The sequence below is a fragment of the Paramisgurnus dabryanus genome, chromosome 11 (assembly GCF_030506205.2).
Source record: "Paramisgurnus dabryanus chromosome 11, PD_genome_1.1, whole genome shotgun sequence".
NCBI classification, from domain to species: domain Eukaryota; kingdom Metazoa; phylum Chordata; class Actinopteri; order Cypriniformes; family Cobitidae; genus Paramisgurnus; species Paramisgurnus dabryanus.
Genome location: NC_133347.1, coordinates 12,182,985 through 12,205,752, shown reverse-complemented (window position 1 = coordinate 12,205,752; position 22,768 = coordinate 12,182,985). Strand labels below are relative to the sequence as shown.

Genomic DNA, 22,768 nt, shown 5'->3' with positions numbered 1-22,768 from the left:
CAACTGCAGCCGAGTTTTCCAGACTCATATGGTAAATTAGAGCAGCAGGCAGTCGGGAAAATGCAATGCACCCAACTTCACTTGAACTATGACCTTTGTATGCCACAACAATAGGCGTCTATTATAAAGGATTAGAGAGGGTAGCTGGGTCACACAGACTACGAACCCAATCTTTTCATGAATCCAAAACTCTCTCTAAACAGACGAGCCCTGGATGTCCCGTTGAGAGTAAGATCGGCTCATACCTTCACACTCAATAGTCAGCACAGAAAGGGGCATAAAAACTTCAACCTGTCTTTGACTCACAAATCGGATTCACTGGCAACATCAATGTCTTTATATCTTTATTCGTTCATATAATGACTATTAATATTGAACTAGTGATGCTTTTTTATTTTCCATACACAGAGCTCAAAATCATTGCATTTTCCTGTTCTCTTTTGACTGACATTGTATATCGGCCATGACTATCGGCTGTGAAAAATTGCTTGGTTTCATTTTACTTGAATGGTTGTTCATACTGTAAGACTGACACCTTCATAATCATGACATGAAAAGTGCAATGAACATGAAGGAAATTTTATGCACGTTTATAACAACGGTCATTAAGTGTCATTGTTAAATTATTGTCATTTTTATGCAAAGATGAAATAGTTTGAAATGTCTTTGTTATGACAACTTGACATTACCAAGACAACCTAACTGACCACTTTTTACCAGTGATACAAATTGAATTTGTCATTAAAATGTCATTAGTTTTATAGTTTTATAACAGCATCATGAATGTTTTTCTTGACCTCAACTACAGTGGTGCAAATATCATTTGTTATTAAAATGCCATTAAGTGTTAATACTCTGTCAAAAAAATTTATAACAAATTTATGAATATTTTAAGTTTTCTCCATGTGTTTTACAAAAAAATCAATCATTCAATAATAATGATAATAATTAAAATGTATAATATTATTTTTATTGCATTTGTAAAACGATTCACCTAAAATTAAATGAAAACAGTACAATAATGGGTTAAACCATGCAGCGTTGGATCCATATCGCTGGGAAAATTATCAATTAAAATGTTTTGTAAATTTTTTTCTTCTATGTCAGAAATGTCAGAATCCTCAGTGTGAGGAAGAACCAGTTCTGTTAGTTGTCAATTTTTATGTATTGTGCACATACATAAAGTTAATTATAATCTTTTGCCGGGTCTGTTGCATTTCGTTATGCACTTAATGACATTTAAATCACAGTTTAATGTAATGTTAACCCATAAAGCTGCATAGTTTCTTAAGTTTGATAATTATTCTGCTATGTGTCGTTTATGACAGATTTATGAAAAGTTATGATGTATTGGTTTATGTCAAGTTGTCATGACAAAGACATTTCAAACAATGTCATCCTTGCATTAAAAATAAAATAACTGAACAAATGACACTTTGGGCTCTATCTTACACCCGGCGCAATGCAGCGCAATGCGCGACGCAAGTGTCTTTTGCTAGTTTCCACCCTGTGCAATTATAATTTTCACGTTTAGCGCCACGTTGTTTAAAAATCAAATGCATTTGCGCCCCCTTTTACGCCCATGGGCGTTCTGGTCTGAAAACGAGGTGTGTTCAGGCGCATTGTTGGCGCGTTGCTATTTTGAGGCAACTAAAATAGACTACGCCATGGGCGAGGCTAGCCCCTTTTTAGGGGTGCTATAGCACCCCTAAATAGGAGCTCAGCACCCCTAAAACTTGGGGCAAGAAATTTATTTATTCTAAAATGTTCGTTCGTCTTTGACCAGGTTAAATAATGTCCAAAACATACTCCGTAGTTTGTGGTTTAAAATGTATAATAAGGTAGAAAATGAAAACCTCCCCCCTTAGCAAATGGTGTCATCCTCTTCTACTTCTCTGTACCTGCATCGCCCCGTCCGTCATTCAGCGCGAAACACACGCAGAGTGAGAATCAGTTAAAAGTGTTGTGATGCAACTTTTTTGTTCAAATCTTACAAAATGTTTACGTTATGTTTATAATGAGCGAGTACATCACGAATCAATCTTTCAAGCCGTGTTTTTGTCTTATAATGAATCACCATGGTACACGTATAATAAGTGTTTATTTTCGGATTATTTTAGTCCGGCGGGTACCCGCGCGCTGCGGAGTAGCACAGTACCTGGGTGACTCGTCCATAGACTTAAACGGAGAGAAGTAGCGCCGGTTACAATGTTCTTCCGCAAGACGCATGAAGTTTTGTGCGTCTCAGTGGGAAAGTTGCATACGTGTGTCTCCGTTGTTAAAGTTTATTGTATGATTTTTCGTTAATTTGAGACTCATTTTAACAATCGGGAGTCATGTAAACATGACATCACGTGCGTCTTTTCTGGTCAGTCGTCATGAAAACATGGCGTTTGGAACAGAGTGAAAACAAACTACATATCACTGTATACCACCAGTAGGCTACCGGTAAGTTATGTGTGAAATCACTAACTGTCTGACTATCAAACTAGACAATAAATATTTTTTAGTTTGTCACATGTAGACTAATATGAAGGGGATAACGTTTTTAACCCTTAGTGCAGGAGTCACAAGTGTTTTGTTTTAGACATATAGTAAAGGTAATGGTTCAATTAAAGGACTGTTAAAAGAAAAGCTGCAAATTAACAAACTATTAATAAACCTACCATATAGGCATAAAAGTTATAAATTAGGAGATTTGACATTTTGATAAAGGCTTAAAACGATACACTGTATATTCACATAAAACCATACCCACACTGCTGGTGTAGCCCACCTTTTGTCCTGAGACTTATGGCATTAATGGCAAAAATGTGCTAGCTCACCATTAATTAGAAATAAAAAGGTTGGCAAAAAAAATGCATCTGAAAACTCATCAGATTGATGCTTTAAAATATGTTATTTAAAAAAAAAATTCTAAGCGGGAGCATGCTCCCGGACCCTAGAGGGGTAATATTCTTCTCATCTTTTTCACCCCTGACCCATTTTCATGCCTGAAAGGTCTCCAAAAAAATCTTTATTTTGGAGTTAGTAGAACCAATGTTAAAATGATAGCTATTTAACAATAGACATATTATTGGTTTCTGTAGGAAAAAAGAGAGGGTGGTGGCAGCGGAGCTCATTGGGTGCTCAGCACCCCTAAAGCTCTAACCCTAGATTCGCCTCTGGACTACGCCATTGACCAACAAAAACCTGGTCTAAAGTCAATGGCGCAATAGTGTTTTTTGTTATTTAAAGAGCGCATTAGTAATATGCGCCTAAACGGGACGACAACGCGGGTTTGCTTATCACATACATGAATGGCAGCAGCACAAAAACGCTTTTAAATATGAAAGATTAAAGAATTGAATGTAAAAGATTATTATTGAGTCTCTTGGACATAAATGAGGACAGATTATGAGACGTTAGAAGGCACAAAGAGCTGCTTCACCTGCAGTCTGGTAAGTAAATAAATGCTTTGCTTTAAACAAATGCATCTATTTTTAAACGTTTTTAAATGCTATCTTACGGATTTATTGTACATGATGACACTGTACCTGTGGATATGGTAAGATGAGAACCATTTTAAATAATGCTTTGTAAAAAATCCCGGCCATATGGCGCTGTTCTAGTGCTGAAACGCTTCGGCTCTCTGCGCGTTTGTAAATCCTTTATCTTTTGTTTGTATTTTTAGAATACAAACCTTTTCTTGCATATTTGCTAATCATTTTATGCGATTACATTGATTATGTAAGATATAAATACATTTAGGACAGCAATTCAAAGCCTGATATTTGTACTTCTATGACTAAGAAAAAGAAAAAGGCTTTTAAATAATAAAAAAAATAATAAAAAATTCAATAAAAATGAAAACCACTTTTTTAACATTATTCTTAAACTGGTGGCCTTCTTCCTCTGCTTAGTTCTTCAGTTTACAAGGTCCGTTATCTAAATAGGGATTACGCACAGCGACAGCGCAACTGGCTTTTAAAGGGGATGAGAGCTGAGACTCTCATTGGTTTACTGCACGTTACGCCCAAAACACACCCATTACTCATTAGGAAAATATGTACAACCCTTTTCGACCCTGCGCTCGGCGCACAAACCATTTTTCCCCGTTGTTAAAATAGCAAAAGTGGCATCGGACACGGCCATTTAGACCGTGCGATGTGCGCTTTAGACGATGCGCTAAGATCGTTAAAATAGGGCCCTTAATGACAGTTGTCATAAATGTGCATAAAATCTCCTTCATGTTCATGGCACGTGTCATATCATCTTATGAACACCCCATTCAAGTAAAGTATCATCAATTGGTTTTATCAACCAATACAGTTTATTGGCCAATATATTGGTGTATCTCTATACCATACTTATTACACGGCTCTCTGGAATGCTTGATTCTGATTGGTCAGTTGAGACATTTGCAGGTTCGTTCTTTTCGAATAATAACCGCTCCAAAATAATAACGCATAGCCGGTGCTACTTTTACGAGTAAGATCGCTCCGCGCCAATAAAGATCAATAAAGATTACTGTCTGTTTGGCGCCATCTTGTGACAAACACTGGACAACCACGACAAGACACAGAGAGCTTACTGAGACTGAACTTGACAAAATAGAGCATGACAGCTACGAAGCCAACACACAAAAAAATACAGAATGGGCATTAAAACTTCTCAAAGACTGGCTAAAAGAGAAAAAAATGGAGACAGACAAGTATGAAGCAGAGGATCTTAATAAGGTATTACGATCATTTTATGCATCTGTGCAAAGTTTCGCGGAAGGATAAAAATTTTAATTTAAAACAAATATGCCAATAAAATGTTTCAAATTCATATTCATGTCCAGTTTTTTTTCTTATGTGACAAGTAGCCGTGTAATAAGCGGGATAATGTAGAGTCAGCCGGTAGTTATCGGGAAATAAGCCCCTTCAGTGTGATACAAGACCCTCCGCTTCGCGTCGGGTCCTGATCACACTGTCGGGGCTTATTTCCCGATAACTACCGGCTGCCTCTACATTATCCCTTACATATCTGTACCTACATGGTAGATATTACTTTATTAAGGGTACTGCCCCAGTGACAGCTTGTGACTGTTTTCGGATGATTTATTTTAACAGTGCACTTAATTTATATGTAAAATTTTTGGCAATAGAAAATGTATCACGTTTGTTATGCCAGTAAAGCATACACATTGAATTTGTAAGAAAGATAGATGTAGTGAAATACATTCCTAATGAAAGAGCAATGCTGCAGGGCATGCAAATACATCCCACCATGTGACGTCTGCGAACAATGACACAATTACCTCAGGGGCATGTTCAATCTCACACCGGTGCGCAACGTTTTGCTACGGTTTCCGGGTTGAACGACATGTTTCCTGGAAACGGTGTGCAACGGAATGCAACAGGTTTTAGAAGCGTTTTCTCTTGTTTGGTGGGTGTGTCAGAAATGTCAGCCCAATCAGCGGCAAGATGTATAAAACCACGCGATAGTAAAGAGACAGCTCTCTCAATGGGTTCAAGTTGGAATGTTGTCTTTCATTTTGGACAGCAAGGTCAGTGATTGTAACATCGAGGGTATTTTACAGTATTAAACACACATTTATAACGATTTCATCAGGCTTTAAAAACATTTTAAAAAGAACACAAAGAATGGCCTCTCAGCTACCGTAGTTGCAACTCTTGCGTCATCACAACAGGGTGTTCAATGCATCACCGTTTCAGTTTAATAAACGTTGTGCAACGTTTTGTCGGGGCTGAACGCAGCCCAGGTAACCCTCAGATTATTACCCCGCCTGCTCTTACGCACACAGTGAGCCCAGCCGTGCACTTAGACCTCTATCAAAGATCTCTACAAATAGTCATGCCACACCCCTCAAGTTCAAGCGCATTACTATTGAACTGGATGTGCTATGGTGCAACACAATCTTGGTTAAGTACAGCCAATCGCAAAGCTTGTGTCTTAAGGGTTTAATATATTTTCAATCAGGTTGATAGTGGTCCATCTAGGCTTTACAAGATCTCTGCTCAGTAATGGTCATGCAACTTTAATCACACAGTTTAACTACATGAGAGAACAGCAGGCGTTTGTATCATTCAAATACTGTAAATCCAGCTGTTTAGCTCATCTGTTGTTTATCTTTTATTCAGGACACGACAGGGTTTAACTGACCTCTAACACTGAAGTATTGACAATGTGGCCAGTTGATGTAAACTGAAATTCTGTTTTCACAAACCCAAATTTGGTTGGAACGCCTTCTAGGTTGATATGAAAGATCAACCTGCCTATGGTTCAGTACTGGGTTCTTCACATTCTGGAACGTTCAAATGCAAACCTAAATATGAGGACTGATTAAAGAACTGTCCTTAAGTTCCAGGTCACTTACATATGCTTTATACAGTACATGCTTTAAACATGGTGTAATGGCATTATATTAGAAAATGACCTGAATAGAACAGCACTGTTTTTCCATTCACAATACATCCAATGTTTGAATTTGTTCTGATTATGTTTCCATTCTGGAAGACCTCTTGTGGATTTAGAAGGAATGAAAAAAGACACATGTAATATTTTCCAATTCGGTGAATAATACTGTATGTTGGGTTAAAGTTGCTTTTATCATTTCCCAGTAATATTCCTACTCAGTAGGTAGGAAAATTATTCTCTATGTAGACCATTTCCTTCACTGTGTGTATCACTGTACAACGTTTGCATGATAGGTTTTCAAAATCAAATGAAATATGAATAAAAGCCAGATCCATATAGCCAAAGGTGCTGAATCTACGTTTTCTGATTGTAAAGCAAAAGCAATAGAGAAAATAATAGCTCAGCATTTACAAGCATATTAATTATGAATGGGTGTTAGACAACCAAACAGAAGCACATCATTAGCGGTATGAAGAGCCATTAAAACATGCTTGTGAAAAATGAGCCATGAAAATGTAAATGTGCCTTAGAGACGACGCTAAACAACACAAACTCTTGACCATGTGCAGTACAAGTACCGTAATAACCTTCATTAAAGAGCACCTATTTTATTACTAATAAACAACGTTATTTTGTGTATTTGGTATAATAAAATGTGTTCACATGGTTTATGGTTAAAAAAACATAATTTTCAACAAACTGTACATTGGTTTAGCTCCAGATATACTGCTTTCCTCAAACGCTATGATTTTGTACAAAGCTCATCGCTGTGTCCTTGATTGGCCAGCTAATCTGTACGTTGTGATTGGCCTGAATACCTCTGACATCAGCCGGAAATGTGACGCTCCTTACAATGTTTGAAAGATTCGCTCACAATGCATTGCTAACAGGAGTTAACTTACAGGCTGAGTCCGAAGCGGGAGGAATTATGATAATGTCGGTCTTGTCTACATCAACAATCCCAGGAAGTAAACTGCTGCCTACAATCCGTGTGATTGGTGTAGTAAAAGAAAAGAAATTTACACTGGAAACGATAACTTGCGTCATCGTTTACTTTTGGGTATGTTCCTTTTGCATATTGTTAACATGTACTAATACACATCTATACACCAAAGGAAATGTGAAATCGTGAATCGGACAATAGTTTCTCTTTAAAGCAACCATTTTTAAATGTGAAACAACTGTATTAAAAATTTACCATTTTTAAAATTTCCAAAAATTTAAAATGTCTTCTCTTTGTCTCTCTATTACTTTCTATAGGAGTTTTTTTTAAACACTGCTTTATCTAGTTAAAAGTAGATGAGGACCAGGGAATGTGAAGCTCCAAAAAGCCCTATTAACATCATAAAAATTTCAACTATTCCGGCCATATATTCTATATTTGATAAGGGTGAACAAAATAAGCTTTATAAAGATTTGTTCTTTTTTGTGAACTATTCCTTTAAACATCTAAAAATGTACATTTCTCTATTTGCCAATTACCCAAATAAAATGCATACATAGATATCTATGTGTAGGCATGCATAGCCTTTCATAACAATTTCCGTAATGATGGAAAAGGACTCTAAAATAAAAGGACGCATGTGATTTGACTTTTACCAATATAGAGCAGTTAATTGGTAAATGATGACAGAGGTAACTTAGGATGAAGGGCCCTTTGCTTGGTCTGCTGTGTCTTGGATGCTGGCTGACCAGAAAAAAGCAGGGCACTGTCGTCTGTCTCTCTGTGGATATAATTACATTAGCACTGTAATTGAATTTTGCCGTAGCTTCGGCTCTCTGACAGTGCGGTTCTAATCCTGGAGAACCCTGGGAAAATGAACTGGGTCTTCCCTCGGCCTCCAAATCTCCCTTACTCTCTTTGTGTCATGGGATCAGATCAGATCTGTGGACCCCAAATCAAATGAAATCTACTTTCACATAGGATGAATCATTTATTAACTTCAAAAAGGGGAGTTACAGAACATTTAATTATTTAAAACAAAGTACTGGATTTTAGGCCAAATAACCTAGTTTGGGCTTAAGCATGCGTTTTCATTCTGTCTTTCTTTATATCCTCCAAATGGGAATATGTTAAGGGGTTCATTTGTCTGAAAGACAACAGGCAGGTCCTCCTTTGTTTCAGAGACATTAATTGAAAGGTATTCTATACAACAACAATTAATCAACATTCCTTAATGTCAGCGGCTAAAAGTCGGTTTTGTTTTTGCCAAAAAATTATATATAAATGAAAAAACATTTTTAAAAATCCTCAATCCAGGATTGGGTAAAACATGGGCAAACCCATCCATTGGGTTAGATTAACTTTTATGCGTATTTTATAAAAAAAATTATCTTTGAAAGTTAAACGATTACTCCACTTTCTTAAAAAAAATCCAGATAATTTACTCACCCCCATATCATCAAAAATGTTTATGTCTTCCTCTGTTCAGTTGAGAAGAAATTACGTTTTTTGAGGAAAACATTGCAGGATTTTTCTTCATTTAATAGACTTTATCGGGCCCCAACAGTTTCAATTTCAATGCAGCTTCAAAGGGCTCTAAATAGGGGTGTAACGATTAACCGTGCAAATGCGTGTTTTCTCAATGAATGAATTTGAATGAATTACGGTGAAATCCAGGCACATCCGAACGCCAGGGGGCGCTCTTGTGCAGAAACTCCCTTTGTGCCACAGAAGAAGTAGCATTACGAATGCTATTACAGGACATGTCTACAGGAATATTTATATCACTGTTCTTCAAATTGTTTCAGGTATTTTCATGATAATAAAGAATATTTTTGAATGATTTGGTTTAACGAGTGTTGCTTTTTTAACGTTATAAACGACTTGTTATGATTTTAGATTGATAAGGACTTCCTACTGACCAAATGCCGTAGTATACGCACAAGCTGTGCATTAAACAAAGAATCACAGCCTTGCGATTCAGAATCGATTTCAGACAGGCATTTTTAATGGGACACACGGTTGAATCGTTAGGGACACACGGTTGAATCGTTTACATCCCTAGCTCTAAACAATCTTAACCAAGGCATAAGGGTCTTATCTAGCGAAATGATTTTAAATTTTCGGCAAGAAAAAAAATTACTTTTAAACCACAACTTCTCGTCTTGCACTATCCGTCTGACTCGCCAGTGCGACCTCATGCAATGTGTCATGATGTTGAAAGGTAATGCGTTACATATGTGAAACGCACATTTGCGGACCATTTTAAGTAGTAATTATATCACAAGGACACCATTCCACATACAACAACATCAGAATGGTCTTCTTTCTCCACACTTGTAAACACTGGGGCGGTAGTTTCGCATAAGTCAGGTGTGACCTTTGACGTCATGACGCATTACGTGAGGTCGCGCTGGCGACTTCATCGTTTTGCTAGACAAGACCATTATGCCTCGGTTGGGATCGTTTAGAGCGCTTTGAAACTGCAATTTTAAACTACATTTAAATGTAAACTGATGGGGTCTAATAAAGTCTATTAAATTGAAAAAAATCATGGAATGTTTTTTCTTTTAAAAACGTATTTTTGTTCTCGACTGAACAAAGAAAGACATCAACATTTTAGAAGAAATAGGGGGTGAGTAAATTATTGGGATTTTTTTTAAGAAAGTGGAGTAATCATTTTTAAAGACAAATTTTAAAAAAAAGTTTTGTGAAAAAGTTTTGGCCTAGTTATGTAATGACATTATTGCAGAAAACTTTGTAGCAGTTGAACATAATGTTCTGACTAAATTGAATGCAGTGAATGTTTACAAATAGAAAATGTTTATTATTTTGGGAAGATCCTGGTAACACTGCTCAGCAATGTGGAAAAAATACAACAGATCAAAATGTGATTTATCTCTGTGCTCTCAAACTGCTCTGTAAGCAATACAATTTACGTCAATGTCAAGTTGCCTTTAGGTTCTTTGCAACCTATGTGAGTCTATATGGAAACTTTGTACACAATTTTACAGTTTGTGCATTTTCTTTAGAGACATTTCACAGAGACATGCATACACACAAGACAAAGTCTATATCTCACCTTTGGATCAATTTTTGTATTTTCACAAGTGAACTTTGTCCACAATGATGCTGACTCTCACACAGTTTGATCTCAGGAGAAATGCAGATGATTTCTGAGACATGCAAAAACATTTTGACCTGGACTCTGAGAGTGCATGAGCTCCTGTATCAAGTCAGTGTTTCCTTTCAACCACATAAAGCGAGAGGAAGCCAAAACCTGTGTGACCCTTGTCTGACCTTACCCAGCCCATCAAACAAAGCTGGGATAGCAGTAAGCCATCTCTGTATCTTTCTCTCTTACGACTTTCCCATTCTGTATCTATGTCTCTTCTCTCTCTCTCTCTTGCTCTCTGTCTCTCATTCACTGGCCTCACCGTTACATACAATTACATAACCAGATAGCCTGCTAATCTCCATAATCCAAGTCATGCCACAACAGGGCCCCGTGTAGAGCTCAAGAACACTAAAAAAAATCTCTTGTGATCCTCTGAGAGAGTTGAGGAGTGTAGAGCACTGTATATAAAGAATGAAAGCTTTAAATATACATATTTATTTATTTATTAAATCATTCATTCATTTATTTATCAACTTCAATTTTCTCAGAAGACAAAGCTAAAAAAGATAAGTGATACCAATTGAAGTAGTTTGTTTAAATATATACAATATTCCCTTTTTACAGTGAGCGATGCTCTCTAAAAGCTGAACAAAATGTCATTCTCACACTCAGACTGGGCATAGGTGACTGCTTGACTACAAATAACAGCATCTTATTTCAATACTGCTATGTGCAAATGGCAATATGTTACAAAAGGCTCTTGTAATCCCTCAAAGGCACAGTTTTCTTAAAAGAACCAATCATCAGATCTTGTTGAAAGTATTTTGAAGTTTACCGCCTCAATATAGTCTCAACGTTTCAACAGGTATAAGGATGACTCACCTTGCACTACATCATTTAAAAGTAAAAAATGTAAAGGGTTCTTTGCATGGATGCAATAGAAGAACAATTTTGGGTTCTCCAAAGAACCTTTTAAGTTAAAAGTGACAGCTCTGCAGTAGCTGTGTGAAGTGTTTAAGCGTTAAATTGTGATTGTTATGGATCCGGTGTTCTGTCAAAGTCTGTTCCCCCTATGTTTCCCTTTAGTGTAACATTTCTTATAGGGTTACGTTTAGTTTTTAGATAGATTAAAAGTTTAAATGGCTTGGCTACTGAGATGTGTGCACGTTTGTAATGTATATTTATTGTTATTTATTGGTAAATCAATTATTTTCACAATATGAATTGCTAAAGGACATATAAAAATAATACTATCATGTATTCTGTATAATATCTTTAATTAAATATTTCATAATTTTACTGTTTTCTATTATTTCTTCCTTATGTTTATAGCCTACATGTTTGTTCTAAAACTATCATAAAACTGTTATGTTTAAATACAAATTAATTTGCATAGGCCTGTTTATATATTCATAACACTTCCCAGCATGTGTTTGTGTTTGCTATATTAAAAATGTAAACATATAATTTAGAACAGTAGAGACTAAAACGAAAAAGACATAGGCTATATGATATAAGGTAACAAAAAATAATAGAAAAATAATAAAATATTTAATAAATGGTATTATAGAATACATGATACTATTGCTTTTTTAGTATAACCAATTCAAATCTTTCTAAATTATAAACGTAACAGGATGAAAACTATATATTAGAAACACAGAGGGAATCTCCACGTTTGTTTTGTGCCACCATACTTACTCGTGTAACTACCCATGTAACTACTCGTGTAACTACCCATGTCTTTAAATGGGGAAAACATGGAAAGTGTTCCCTGTTTGGATCCTAAGGAATGAATGGGGCTAGGCTAAATGCTAACACATTCACAATGCGCTGTACAAAGATTAAGTGCACACATTGAAAAAAGATAGGCATGTATTAATTCGTCTAATTTGACGTAAGACCATGGTAAATTATTGAAAAACACTGGTGTTTTCCTTTAATAGAATTGGGGATGATTTCATTACTCCAGTCTGTCCGCTTAAGGTCTTGCCAACATAAACGCATACGTTTAACTTCAAATGGTGTCTTCGACAACGGTATTCTATAAAAATGAAGATAATTTTTTGCTATTCCTATTCTGACACACAACAAGACATTTTATAGCGGGTTATCCTGCCAGTTTCACTTGTGTATAATTCTTTTCCACGTTTTTTTTTTTTTTTGCCACCACATTGTGCTCGTAGCTTGCAGTGACGTAACTGTACTAGCAATAAGTCTATGGATGCAAAAAAACCTTCAACATCCGCAGAACCTTTTTGTTGTACACAAGTTTCTTTGTATTGTATAAATGCTCTACGACTACGTGGTAAAAAAATTATATCAAAATCAACATTTATTTTTATGTTACTTTAACTTAAATTAAGTTAAACAATTTCAACTTGTATTTTAGTTGTATCAAACTCATCACAAGTTAAAACTGTAAAAATTAGGTTGAATTGACTTGCATAATTAATTTTAAAAACTTTTTAAACATTTTCTACAGTGTATGGATTATAAAAATGTAAGAAAGAAATCTTTTTTTTTAATTAAAAGGTGTTTTGGAGAACCACAAAATGGTTCTCTTATGGTTCAAACAACCCATTTTGAACCCTTTTTTAAAAGTATACACTAATTTTGGTGTAATCAAATACTCGCCTCACTGTTTTAAAATTACAGTACACAGAAAAGAAAACTAATTTGTGCAATTTAATGGCATCTTTAAAATTCGTAACAAAAAACATTAACGTTCATAATTTAAAATACAGTTTCGATATACGAAATGATTGAAAGAACAATGAGACTGCAAAAGCTTTTCAGTTTTCATCCACCGACATCCAAAAAAGCTCCAATATTTCACAGAAATAGCTTGCAGATGAGTCCAAAAACAACTGTCGATATGGCGCACGTCTCAGAAATTCAGCAAAGGGGAACTTCACATAACTCACAAAACTAAAAAAAGGACTAACAAAACAAATTAAACCTTATTACTGAACTGGCTTGCTTATCAGGACACGAGCTGCTTATAAAAGAGGCTGCCCCGTTTCTGCCATGTAGCGAGGCAGAGTCATATTAGGTCATAGCCAAGTGTTGACGTGTCCTCTTGCTTTCCCAGCTCTGCTCTGTTTGGCTTCAATCCTAATTCATAGAGATATCTGTCTAGGCCTGTAATGTGTAAACACACACATATCTAAGGCCTATATAGACTCCTCTCATAGCTTTGACACCTTTGAATCGGGTTTATCTGCGTGTGTGTAAAAGAGAGGGCCGAATCGCACGTGCACAGTCACCTCGAACGGGGTCGAGAAACGTCAGGATGGACTTCAACATCTGCCACGAGGCAAAGCGGACATGAATGGATGCACTATGTTCTCTTTCTCTCCCACGGAGGCGGTGAGCTTAACTAAAAAAAATAATCTCGCTGATAAGAAAGTGAGAACTGGAGGGCATTTGAAAGGGAATTATCAGATTTGACTGAAAGAATGTTTTGCCAATTAACGTGGATGTACTCATAGATACCAGAAAGATGTGAAATACCAAGTGTTCACAATATATTTACAATGATTTTGATAAACAGTGAGAGTCATTAAGAAAGAATTGTCTAAAAGTCTTATTCATAGAGGTTTTGTGGTGAGGAAATGATGATAGAATTTGCATTTTTGGTTAACTTACTATTTTCATTTCTTTGTTCTGCTGAACACAAAGGAAGATATTTTGTGCAATGTTTGTAACCAAACCGTTTGCCTTCCACAATATTTTTCTTTCCTACTATGGAAGCCAATGGTGCTCCTGTTTCCTGCTTGATTACAAATATCGTCCTTTGTGTTCAGCAAAACAAATAAATTCTTATATGTTTGTAACAACTTGAGGGTGAAAAATGACCAAATATTAATTTTAAATGAACTATCCCTTTAAGTAGTCAAAAAAAGAAAAACCCAAAAAAGGTAGTTTTCTTCTGTCCTTACTCTTTGACCCCATACACCCACATTTTTCTCTGAAGCGCATCCCTCATAATGTGATAAAGTGTCTCTCTGCTGTGTTTTTAGGCAGCTTCTGCCCTTTATCAAAATAACAGATTGCTGTCACTACGTCCCAAAGTGCAAAAGCAGGAAATAATTTACCTATGATTTGACTTTAATATTTCTTTGTTGGAGAAGTGAAAAGAATTTAAGTCATATCTGGGCTGCGTGCCTAGTACATGATTTTGGGTCCAGAATGTGAGAGAAAAAGAGAGGGGGAGCCAATGCCGAAAGGTCTAGTGGCCTATTCATATAACTTTTTTCTATAATAATGACAGCCATATAGCCTAATTCACCATATGCAGGTCCAAACCGTCTAAAAAGCTTTTTGTTTGCCAATGCAAACATTGTGAGAATCAGGAAATTCATTCCACAACAGAAAATAAGTGTCATTTTCTTAATCTGAAACACAACACGAGAAATATTTGCTTATACATTTTTAGGAGTTGTAGGAGCTCTGAACGCTAATGTGAGGTTAAGGTTGCTTAACAAGAAAGAGTAAATCAGGGCAAATCAAGTTTCAGCTTATTTCAAGTTAATGCGCAACAAAATTAAATGCATCGCCAGAGGAAATTATTCAACTGCATGTCAGAGAAACAATGAACAATGCGTCAGAACCCCAGTGGCATAACTTCTGAATTCGGTTTACATGGCGGTCTGAATGCATCTAGATCTAGGTTGTCCTTTATCTTCAAAGGTGTTTAAACCTGCTCTGAGTGGGTAGACAGATGAATCAAAGCTGTCATTATGAGAGGCTACGGTATGTGCACATGCAATGATAAACATTCTCATTATTGTCTTGGTTGAGAACATTTAAGTCCATGAGGGGGGGATCCATCAATTCCCTGTAAACAAACACACTAGATTTTGCCATCAAATGAACCACCCCTTAAACAACAGCAACTCTCAGCTGTAATGCATGTATCTGGTACGGTCACATCATAGAACGTACAATATAGTTAGGTAAATATATATACGTCTACTAATTTACATATTTCACGTTTAAGAGCTCAGGGGCCGTATTCACAAAGCATTTTATCTTATCACTAAGAGTACTCCTAAATCGCACTAAAAGATTTTAGCTAGGAGTTTTCTCTTAAAAGTTATTCACAACGCCTTTCAGACCTACTTTTAGTAAGGAAAAATGATAACTCCTAAACTAAGAGTGAGTCTTCGTTGCTACGGATGACGTCAATTCTCATGCACGAGCTGCCTCGCAATGACCACGGTGATTGGTTGTTAGATGACAGGGCTGTCATGCGTAACATAACACAGACGCACCAAATCATGGAATTACAATATCGAAATATGTCTGTGTCCTATACAAAATAATAATAGTAATGCCATCAAAATGCATATATTAAAGAAAAGTTGTGAATTAAATTAAATTAAATCAAGCCTAATACAAATGAAAACCGCCAATTGCCTAATAATAAAACGACTTTGCATTACTTGCTTGATTAATGTACATCCTATTAGCCTAAATAGACTACTTAAAGCAAGGAAATGTTGCCCATATTAAAGAAGCCTGCCTAATGTAATAAATAAATGATGGTGGAACTCGCCAAAAGAAAGCCCAAATGGATGCAGGATCAGTTACTGCTGCTGGCCCAGTTGGTGCTGGAAAAAAGAAACGTAATAAAAGGGAAATTCGGCACTGAGATATCAAGCAAAACTAAGCGTGAGACATGCGAGAAAGTGATGCGCGGGTCAATGTACAAAACAACTGGCACCCGACCAACGTTTTCAACTAACCGCCCGCAACTCGGACCGCAAAAAATAAAAAATAAATAGTGTACCCGACCCGCTCCCTGGCCAGCATTTTTTTTAAGTAGTAATTGTTTAATAGTTAATTGCCATCTTTATTTCAAACGACCCGACCGAACGCGACCCGAATATCATAAAAAATATTTTTGGATGACTCGTGACCGCGGGTGACCACATGCATCCGCTCATTTCCGATCAACCCGCGCATCACTGGGGAGAGGATTTGTTGCAGATCAATGCAACATTCCCGCTTATGTCGCGGACCCCGGACGAATGCGAGAGGCGGTGGTATATGCATTACAATCGCAGTAGAGGGTTGAGATTGCAGCCTTTAAACAGACTAGCATGGCAACAGGTATGCCTATAATATTAAATATTTAATATCATTATTGTTTCAAGTAATTCTAAAAAACTTCCTGCTTGTCATGAATGTAATGAATTATGAAACAAATGTCATAAACAATATGCTTACATTAAAGTGTGCTTTTAAGTATGTGCAATGCTTTTGAGTTGGTGAAACTGTCCATGTTAAGGAGGATCAGCACCTAAGACATTTTAAGATCCTTTGTGAATAGGTCTTAGTGAGTTAGGAGTCCTCTCGACTTCTTTTAAGCTGTCCCAGACTTAGGTGCTACTTTTAGGGCTAAAATGCTTTGTGAATTACTCTTAGTGAAAAAAATTAGGAGTCCTAAATTTAGGAGTGACACGCCTATTATTTTTAGGAGTTGCTTCTAAATTCGCCAGTTAGGAGCTACTTTTAGCCTTAAAATTCTTTGTGAATACGGCCCCAGATGCAAAACCCTCTAAGTGTGTATGTCATGTTTACTGGTAAATTTGCATTTATCTATCTTTTAATGGATTCTGCCAACAAATGTTTTTTTCAATGCCCTGAGGCCAGGATTAAGCAGATTTGAAACAATAGTATTTGACAAACGTATAATACTTGCAGATAGCATTCGGTTAATATCATTATCTGATTTTTGACGGAGGTGGTGTTTTGCTGCTTTTGCACCTGAGCTCCTCAATTATACACGTATGATATGATTTAATTACCTCAGATTATTTAGAGTTTATTTTTATTTTAGTAATTTTACACAGTTCATTAATGCACACTGTTGACATGCAGAGTCTGCAATGTATGCGCATGAGAAAATGACTGCAAGTACTCACTTTAAGATTTCCCATAATGTCTTTCTATGTTTTCAAAAGAATTTTAGTGGCAACGTTTGAGACAAAGTTGATTCTTCAATGAAACGTAACTGAGAACTCTATGACGTCTCCTAAGCTATGAAAGAGTAACCTTGAAACAATAAAACTTTAACTTTTAGAGTACAAGTCATACTCAAGCTAAACGGCTCACTGCACTCCAGGACATAAAGATCCAGGCCTCTGCCTTAAATGCACAACAGCTTTGGCAAAAAAAGTAAATCGCTTATCTTGCAGTATTGGGGAGTCTCCATTACACCACAAGCTCTATGACACACTCATCCTGACATTCACAGAGTGGAAGAGGGTGAAAGCTTGCTCAACGACCCTTCAAAACTATTTGCAACAGTGGAGAATCTTTTGCTGGATTATGGTTTATAGTGAATGAAACCAGTGACATGTGCCGTTGTGCTTCCATTCATCATGCCGTTCCAACCCTGGAGCGAGAGTAAATGAGCGAGTCTGAGAAGCATTGTGCTCGGGACATTCGTAATATTTACTCTCACTTAAAATACAAATAAGCTACTATCAAAAAGTACGAAAAGCATCCCATAACCTGACTTTTATTTTTAATTTGTGCCCGGATATATGGGTGTTTTTCTGGTAAAGCACAGCAATTGCACCACTAAAAGTTGTGTGTTCAAGAAAATACACATACTAAAGAAAAAATGCACTCTGCAGTAGCTTTGGATGAAAGTGTCTGCATAAATATTAATAAACGTCCTCACATATATCCGCACCAGAGAATGAAAAACGTGCATCTGCCCAACAATAACAGATGCAGAGATATATTGCATGAAGAGCACCTGAACCAAAGGCACAGAGCTTTCAGCGGCAATTTTGCATAAGTGAGAGGCATTCAAAAAAGGCTTATCCATTCACAATTTATTTGCCTGCCTTTTCACAAACAAGGGATTCATATCGTGCAATGTTCCAACAGTGGGGCTTTGGAGAGCAGCGGAGAGGTGTAAATCAGACACCAAGAGCAGTGCAGGTGCCAAAAAAATCCCCCTGCATCTGTTCAAACTCAAATACAGTGCTGTTAGAATTTCCATCCAAAAATTTCTGATGGGCAAATAATTACAGAGAACGCAATATATTATATATTCGAAACATAAACAACTCGGCAGAACATATGACTTTAATCTACACTACGAACAACATACAACCCAAACAATTCCTCCCATTTGGACCGTAACCGAGGAATGTGATCGAGTATCAAGTTTGTGGCAAAAATCAAATCCAGTTAACAAAAGTACGACTGGAAAAGCAGAGCCACAGTAGTGGAGAAGCAGAGGTAGATTTAGAGCTCTTTTAAATAAACAACCCGCTACACCCTGCCACGCCAGCACTGCTCTTCTTGATCGCTTTCCAGTTGGAAACATTTCTTAAAGTCTTCCCAGCAGCGCCGACTCTGCCAAGAGCGGAGGTTCTTCTCAAAATGACCTACTACTGTGACTCTAAAGCCTGGGGCAGAAGACGAAAATGTTCTCCCTGCTGGAGGGAGCAGCAAATATGGGCCGGTAACATACAGAAAATAAAAAATAGACTTAAATGTCTCTAGAGGTCAAAAAACTGAAAATGAATAGCTTCCCTGTCAACTCGAGCTATGAAATATACACTTTATTCCAAGACCTGCAGATGTATCGGTACACAGAGGTGCTCGCAGTTCGTAATAAAAAATATTTCAGCCGATTAAGTAATTTTTTAAGGTTTGTTTAAAAAAATGAGACTCCATAAAGGTATTCAAGAACTAGCTAGAGCACATAGTTTCTAGAAAACAACCAAAACAAACATTTCCTCTCCTAAAATGTATTGGCATCGAGACGAGCGAGAGTCTGCGGGCTCAGGTGGAATCCAAACACATCTTCATAAAGTAAATATTTAGGGTCGCTCACCATTCTCCCCGCAGAGGAACCTGGGTGTGATATGAAACGCAGCCAACCTTCCACAGACATCTCCAGTCCTGGCCACATGAAGTCCTCTACTCATGCCAAAAGCTCGGGCCTTTATAACTGACGCTTCTCTTTGTGCCCGCTCCCCTCCCCTCCCCTAAAATCTCCTCGATGTCCTCTAATGAGTATCAGGCACTAGGATCAACACATGAAAGCTAATGCTCCACTTAAAATTTCTGACCCTTTTATCTAAAACGCTCCGTGACACGAATAAGCTGGCAAATATATTAAAAAGTTGCGATAAATGACAGACGGATGGAAAACCAGGAAAATCAAAACAGTTTAATTAATCTGTTAACGGGCACACTGGGAGCTGCCGCGCCGGGACGCGACCATGACTGTGCCACTCAGGGCTGTCAGCCGAAAGTGGGGCATGCATTTCTGAGCTGAACGAAAGAGCAAACACTCCCTACTGACGAAAAAGCCCTAAAGCAGGCAGGCACACATACACAGCGGACCGAGAGAAGACCAGTGAAACACTGCGGGGGTGTTCTGGACCGCTTCAATACCCAGTAGCGGCACTTCAAACACAAAGTGCCCAACCATGGAGAGGGGTGGGGAACATTTCAGTCCACATAATATCAAGTCCTAGTTAGACTGCTCTGTCATGCACACACAACCAAGTTGATGAGCAAACTTTTTACACTGAAAATAAATAACAGGCCGTGTGTGCATGCACTTAGAAGGCATTTCAAGCCCAACAGAAAGAAAAGGATCTCCGCTCTAAAGACAAACATGTGCGGGAATATAAAAATAAAAGCACACTCATAAAAAAGTACACAGTGCAGGTCTCACCCGCATAATTTCAGATGCTGTAGTACATTGTCGGTCAGTGCAATCGAGAGAGAGTCTCAGAATGGCTCGCCGGTCAGATCAGCCCTCCTCTCCTATCCCGAGGGGGACTAATTGCAGACCTAACAGAAGGAATCGATGAGGAATGGGGGCAGGACAGCACAGGGGAATAAAGCCTCTCAGATCGCCCGCTGATATTTTTCTACACTGTTGTCAAATACACCCAAGGCCGCATATGTCCAAACTAAATACATCATATTTAGACAGAAACCAAAAGTTAGAGGACTGACCTTGGCTCTTTAACTTTTACAGTGTTATACTTAAACAATTAGTAATTACAATTTTTTATATTGTGCACCTACTGTGAGCAATAATTTATATGAGTTTTTTTTTATTATATAAATAGTTATTAATTATTATATCTAAGATATACATTTTAATTTATTTTTAACAGTGGCAAAATACATATATTAATATTCATATATTTTCTCTCTAAAATTAATGTTTATTTGATCAGTCACAGCTGATAGTTAAACATTTTGTACTTTACAGACATAACGTTCTACAAAAAAATTAATCAAATGTAAAACTTAAACTAGTATTAGATGTTCTACTGGAAAAATGTCCTGTCAATCATAAATAAAATGCCCTTGCTTTCTTATCTTCTTTAACTATTCAAGTCAAAGTTCAAGTTTAAAAAATGATGTCTTAATCTGTGACTTGGTCATAGTGATCACACTGCAGACAGTTGCATTACAATGACAGCATAAAGAGAAAGCTGGGAATTCAGAATCCATTTGTATGGAGGGTCTTTGTGGAGCGAAGCACCGAGCAAAAGGCCCCTCCGGCTGCCAGCGGAGCTGCGGTGGAGTCTGGCACACGCTTTGCTACTCCCTCTCGCTTGCTCGCTCTCTCTCTCTCTCTGTTTTGGCCCAGCACACTCACTTATATCACGGCCAGAACCTCTCTGCACACCGCGTGCTCTCTCGCAAGTGCTGCAGGCTGCTACATTAGATTACACTATCAGCAACAACAGCAATCCCAAACAGCCAGTGGACACGCCAAGTGCTACAGAGAAAACCAACTTGCACAGTATTTGCAACCTGTTGATTCAATCTGCCCTGAAAATGTTCAGGTAGAGTAATCCATTTTCAACACTTTTCAAGAATTCGTTTTTTTTTTCTTTTTTTTTCTTTTTCATGTTTGGGCAGAGTTTACTAATTAGTGAAAAAACGGAATCTGTCTTAATCTAAAAACTGCAGTGTGCATTGAAACATACCCCCATCCAATTTATTTAATAATAAATTTGAGCGCTGGAGGGTGAGGCGTGTATTTGTGCTGTTGCTTGTTTGAACACATTCACTAGGTGCAGAAAAGTACAATAAATATTTGTGGGACTTAAATCCTCATATTCCCAATTATTTCTTTAGAATTAGTTTAGACCATGTTTGATATGGACAAAAACAAAACAAAAATACATCATTTTGCCAAACTGTCAACAAAAACTCTGACCTCTATAAAAATATGCCATCTACATATTTTCAGTGTCAAACTGACAGGAATAATAGGGCATTATGGTCATTAGGTCTGTCACTAAGTACAGGCATTTTAAAAAAAGCATATGAAACAGGCTCTTATACGTAGCAGATTTTTTTCTGATAACCTGTAATGATGTTTAGATTATAAATTTAGCTAGTTAATAGGAATTCCTATGCTTATAAGAGAAAAAGCAAACAGTGGATTGGCAGTCGAGATCTAAAATTTAAAACAAACTCTTGAACAAAGCAAAACTACTCACTATCCCAAAACTTTCTCATCAAAGCTACGGTCGGCTATAAAAAATCTTAGTACCTCATGTAAAAGTACATTAAGTACATTTTAATACAATAAATTTACCTACACCAACTCTCTCAATTTCTATCTGAATTCAGATTGACGGCAAATTTTAAAAATACTAACACATTTACTGTAGGCTTGAACACATTACTACTCATACACAATGTTAAGATAATTCCTGATTGAATTTAATTATATTAGTTATTAATTATATTATTATATACAAGTATAAAGGATAAATTATAGCCTAAAAGGCCAAAGTCTGACTAATCAGGTTTATTCTGCCCAGAATGCAAAGAAAGTTTAATCTCTCTTAAGTGACTAGCTGTTTGTTAAATATGAATAGAGTTAATATACTTAATTACAATCTTCTTTCTATGCCAACAGCAAACCTAATTTTGAAAACACGTGAAAAGAACCAAAACTCGGACAAAAAGCCTATTTTGAATATTTGATTTAAATCTATCTGTAAATAACTATATATTTAACTATATACACACACACCACATAAACAATTGTATATATTTTTATAGAAAAACTGCAAAATAACGGCTTTGATGGTCTCGACATAATATCAACATAACTACTATCTGTCCTCATGTGGCACGATGCAAGAACTGATATAACCCGTGTGCTTTCCGACGCTAATATATAGGCTATCCTGACACATTTTAATATAATTTAGATACTGTCCAACATTACTAAACATTATGCTATAAACCCAGCATAATAAGAAGTTAGACTATTT

The 22,768-nt window shown here is 36.9% G+C and overlaps 1 protein-coding gene across 5 annotated transcripts in view; it reads right to left on the bottom strand.

The window, feature by feature from the left end:
• nfic (nuclear factor I/C) overlaps positions 1-22,768 on the bottom strand; it is a 125,753-nt gene that overhangs the window by 99,059 nt on the left and 3,926 nt on the right. The gene's annotated exons all lie outside the window — the stretch shown is intronic.